Genomic DNA, 6,000 nt, shown 5'->3' on the forward strand with positions numbered 1-6,000 from the left:
CAGGAAATGGGCTACAGGTGCCGCATTCCCCAGGTCAAGCCACTTTTGAACCAGAAACAGCGGCAGAAGCGCCTGACCTGGGCTACAGAGAAGCAGCACTGGACTGTTGCTCAGTGGTCCAAAGTACTTTTTTCGGATGAAAGCAAATTCTGCATGTCATTCGGAAATCAAGGTGCCAGAGTCTGGAGGAAGACTGGGGAGAAGGAAATGCCAAAATGCCAGAAGTCCAGTGTCAAGTACCCACAGTCAGTGATGGTCTGGGGTGCCGTGTCAGCTGCTGGTGTTGGTCCACTGTGTTTTATCAAGGGCAGGGTCAATGCAGCTAGCTATCAGGAGATTTTGGAGCACTTCATGCTTCCATCTGCTGAAAAGCTTTATGGAGATGAAGATTTCATTTTTCAGCACAACCTGGCACCTGCTCACAGTGCCAAAACCACTGATAAATGGTTTACTGACCATGGTATCACTGTGCTCAATTAGCCTGCCAACTCTCCTGACCTGAACCCCATAGAGAATCTGTGGGATATTGTGAAGAGAACGTTGAGAGACTCAAAACCCAACACTCTGGATGAGCAAAAGGCTGCTATCGAAGCATCCTGGGCCTCCATAAGATCTCAGTAGTGCCACAGGCTGATTGCCTCCATGCTGCGCCGCATTGAAGCAGTCATTTCTGCAAAAGGATTCCCGACCAAGTATTGAGTGCATAACTGTACATGATTATTTGAAGGTTGACGTTTTTTGTATTAAAAACACTTTTCTTTTATTGGTCGGATGAAATATGCTAATTTTGTGAGATAGGAATTTTGGGTTTTCATGAGCTGTATGCCAAAATCATCCGTATTAAGACAATAAAAGACCTGAAATATTTCAGTTAGTGTGCAATGAATCTAAAATATATGAATGTTACATTTTAATCATGACATTATGGAAAATAATTAACTTTATCACAATATGCTAATATTTTGAGAAGGACCTGTACATATAAGATTCTCATGAAAACAGGTACTGGAACATTTCCTGTTCCCAACAAGCCCTAAAGGAAACTGTTCTTGATTTTATAGGTACTGACAACAGAGTGAAAGGATGTAGAGATGTGCTTGACACTTTCACCAGGTCAGCTGAGAGAGCTAATCACACAATCAAAGAAACAATTGGCTAAAGTTTGTGCTGATACAAAAATGAAGTGGGTGGATGCGCTGCCCTTGGTGATGTTTTACATAAGATCATCACCCACTGAGCTCATGGGTTTAACTCCCCATGAGCTGCTGACAGGAAGAACCATACCCTGACCTTTCACCTCCTCTCTTCAGTCGGGTTGTGCACCCAGTCACAGAGAGAGCAACTGACATGCTCAATGATTTTAATCTGCTGTGAAGTTTTTGTCACATAACACACAGGAGGCTCTAACCAAAGAACCAACAGGAGAAATAAATGGAACTCTGGATGAGGACAAAACTAAGGTAAGCAGATCATATAGCAGGAAGGGAGAGCCATCCTTCGAAGGAAACCTCAAAGAAATCAGAAAGCACCTGAGGAAGAACATACGAATAGGTTCGATTGGATACCTTTTGACTTTACATTTCATTTCCAGCTAACAGATCATAAATGTGCTTGTGAAACTAAATTAATTTATTCCAGTAACCATAACGTCAAACGGTAAGATTTACTCATCTTTTTGCTTTCAACTAACAGAATACAATTATGTGGAACCTGTTTCATGAATTTTTGAGTGGGCTGGGTTACTTCAAGAGAGGGAATGTGATAAAGACATTAACAATAAAAATTATATTTGTTGGGTTAAAGCTTGAAGGAGTATGTCCCGGTAAATTTGAAATAAGGACACAAAATCAAAAATCACAAAGGGAGAAGGATTTCTAAAGTAAAACTGTGTGAATAATCAACAAACAAATGTTGTTGTTCTTTTATTCCCAACAATTACAGCACCTGACGGATCTCTAACGAAGGCCCTAAAAGGATTGCAATAATTGTCCATCGAATTAAAATCGCACTCAGGAATCGATGAACAATTCACAAAAATGTTCGAGACATGGTTTGGAAAATGGGGAAACCTACTGGTGAGTATATTCACTTCATTGACTGTTGTTGTGGTGATCGCAGGTTTTGTATCCTGTTGTGCAACGTGTATTTGAGCTTTCATCCTCAGGTGGATTGATCGTGCGATTGGTTCCAGTGATATTAGAGGTTTGAGATTACCAGAATATCAAATGGATGTGGTGCCAGAGCACACACTGATGTTGTCCACTAAATATTTGAGTACAAATGATGATGTGGATCTCATGGAACCAAACCAAAGTGTTGGAGAAATTATGATACTGTGCTGTGAGGAGGAGGTCGAAACCCATTGTTCAGAGCCAGTCTGAAAATGGGAGCAAAATCAACAGCCATAAACTGCGGATGCAACACCAGGCCTTGCCCAAGACCAACCAGGAATGGGGAGCCAAGGATGCCACACCAGGAGGATGACCAACCCTTTCCTGCGGCCTGGAGGGGGACCGGACCAGACGACTGCAATAGATAATTGAACAGGGTCTACAATTTAGGGCCTACAATATACTGATACACATTGTGCAACTCATTTCCGCTGTGCTTCTAGGTTTTTATTATTTTAGTTATTTTTAATTTTTCAACAGGGCATTATTATCTATTTGCGATGTTTTAATCATTTAAATTTCAAACACACATCAGCATAGGTCTGTTCTATGGGAAACAGAAGGGGTGCACACACTGAGGGTTGTAGGCGGTTACCGGAGAGATGGCACTCCGTTTGGGGGGCCGGAGTTACGCGACGGCCAGAAGGAACTGCCTGCCATATTCTAGTTTAGGTCCATATGCACGAGACACATTGATTGATGTGAGGTGGGTTTTTTCCCACCTCAACAGGGGGATTGTTATGGATGTATGATTCTTTGGCCTTTTCTAATCATCTCTTTGCTGCCTTAATTAAATACATCTGCCCTTGTTGCTTATCTGCCGCACCGCTCACTGCTACAACTTACACAACATAACTGTTGATATCACATAAGACGCAACACTTAGTCAAGGATAAACTGATACAATAGGATGACACCCTTTAGGAGGGTTAAGAACAGGCATAGATAAAATCAGGATTCACACTCCATTCTTTGCTCCTCTCGGTTCATCCCTAAGATGGGCTGAAGGGGGCTCGGTACCGAAGGTGAATGTCACTCTGTATCTGTTCAATTGTATACTCTGTACACTGATCATTCTGGCATTAAATCTTGATTTTATACTTAACCATTTCTCATTATTTCATAAGGTAAATACTTTGCTGGTTTTACTGGTTGGGTCTCGGAACTGGAGAGAAACGGACCCAGTGGTGCACAGGGAGGAAAGAGAGTAAAAACTCCCATTCAACACTGCAAACAAAAAATAATTGTATTATAATGATTGAACTGTGTTAAGTCTTGGCTTAAAATAGTAAAAAAAAAAGCTGCTTTTGTCACTTTTCAGAAATCAGACACTGTTAAGAAAAACTAATTGTGATGATCATCTTATTCATGTGTTTACGTCTAAACTTGACCCCATTATCTGACATCCAAGAATCACCTCATAATGACACCGATCAAGGCAATGCTACTGCTTCCATCTTGAACAGGGATTTGAAAGCTTCGTATCTAATCACTCTAACCCGGTCCCTCAGTCTCTCATGGCAGCTCTCACTCATTGAAGCGCCTATTCAATCATCCACTTATTCCTTATTCATATGCTAAACAACTATAGCAGAGCGCCTTTGGCCAAGCACACTGTGAGATAGATGTTAACATGTGTAATCCCCCATTAAGGCATAGGAGGCAACGAAGCCTTGGCTGACACCCGCTTGCCCCAAGGGATTGGCCCTCGGAGAATGGAGGGCTTGATGGGTAATGGTTCAGAGAGGCTCTTCTCAATTTCACAAGCCTCCTACCTCCTTTAATTCTGCTCATGCAGTGAAAGCTGTGATCACTGATGAGTAGGTGTGTTTGCTTGGAGGATTTTCTTAATGGTCCTACATTCACTTCTGTTCAAAGGCACACAAGAGCTGCTTTGATTCAGGCTATAGAAGCATAACACTTCAAGCAAATGTTCCTACCTAGACCAACCAACTAATATTGCTGTTATTTTTAGGAAAGCTGTAAATGCGACACTCCAAGGTTTCCAGTTATTTGCATCGATTATTCTTATTTCTAATAAATTATAGACTTAAAATCAGTTTAGGCATAATTATAGTACAGTTGGTACCAAATTAACAATTGGCTTGGATTAACTGAAGTGCATTAAGACTGGCTGAATTTCTAAAAAACTGTGTTTTTTTTCTTATTGCATAGTCTAAAACTGGTGCATAAAGGAATCTGGAACCTTACTCTATGTTTCAGTTTCATGTCTTGTGGTACAAAAACACATTATCTCCAGAGGTCTGACTTAATTAGTAATTAGTCACTGAAGTGAAACGTTTTCCCTACACTACATGTCCCTAAAGTAGGTTTCAATATCAATGGCAAAAACAAAATTAAATCAATACTCTTGTTACCAAAAGATCTTCCAAAAGTAGTGATTTAAACAATCTGTTCATCTGTCCATCCATCCATCCATCTTCCCCTTTTTAAGACTGGGTTGCAGAAATAACATGTCCATAAAGGAAATCTGGACATCTCTCAGCTCAGTTAGCTCATTCAGGAGGACTCCAAGGCCAGAATGAATATACATAGTCATTGTAGCAACTTCTAGGTCTGAGGCAGATCTAGAAATTATTATAACTAAATACAGTGCCTTGCGAAAGTATCCGGCACCCTTGAACTGGTTCAACCTCTTGCCACATTTCAGTCTTCAAACATAAAGAGATAAAAAATTTTGTGAAGAATCAACAACAAGTGGGACACAATCGTGAAGTGGAATAAAATTTATTGGATGTGTCAAACTTGTTTAACAAATAAAAAACTGAAAAGTGGGGCGTGCAATATTATTCAGCCCCCTTGCGTTAACACTTTGTAGTGCCACCCTTTGCTGCAATTACAGCTGCAAGTCGCTTGGGGTATGTCTCTATCAGTTTTACACATCGAGAGACTGAAATTCTTGCCCATTCTTCCTTGCAAAACAGTTCGAGCTCAGTGAGGTTGGATGGAGAGCGTTCATGAACAGCAGTCTTCAGCTCTTTCCACAGATTCTCAATTGGATTCAGGTCTGGACTTTGACTTGGCCATTCCAACACCTGGATACGTTTATTTGTGAACCATTCCATTGTAGATTTGGCTTTATGTTTTGGATCATTGTCTTGTTGGAAGATAAATCTCCGTCCCAGTCTCAGGTCTCTTGCAGACTCCAACATGGTTTTCTTCCAGAATAGTCCTGTATTTTGCCCCATCCATCTTCCCATCAATTTTGACCATCTTCCCTGTCCCTGCTGACGAAAAGCAGGCCCAAACAATGATGCTGCCACCACCATGTTTGACAGTGGGGATGGTGTGTTCAGGGTGATGAGCTGTGTTGCTTTTAAGCCAAACATATCAAACATATAATTTTGCATTGTGGCCAAACAGTTTGATTTTGGTTTCATCTGACCAGAGCACCTTCTTCCACATTTGGTGTGTCTCCCAGGTGGCTTGTGGCAAACTTTAAACGAGACTTTTTATGGATATCTTTGAGAAATTGCTTTCTTCTTGCCACTCTTCCATAAAGGCCAGATTTGTGCAGTGTACGACTGATTGTTGTCCTATGGACAGACTCTCCCACCTCAGCTGTAGATCTCTGCAGTTCATCGAGAGTGATCATGGACCTCTTGGCTGCATCTCTGATCAGTCTTCTCCTTGTTCCAGATGAAAGTTTAGAGGGACGGCCGGGTCTTGGTAGATTTGCAGTGGTCTGATACTCCTTCCATTTCAATATGATTGCTTGCACAGTGCTTCTTGGGATGTTTGAAGCTTCGGCAATATTTTGTATCTAAATCCGGCTTTAAACCTCTCCACAACAGTATCTCGGACCTGC

This window comes from Girardinichthys multiradiatus, chromosome 22 (genome assembly GCF_021462225.1).
Source record: "Girardinichthys multiradiatus isolate DD_20200921_A chromosome 22, DD_fGirMul_XY1, whole genome shotgun sequence".
Classification (NCBI taxonomy): Eukaryota; Metazoa; Chordata; class Actinopteri; order Cyprinodontiformes; family Goodeidae; genus Girardinichthys; species Girardinichthys multiradiatus.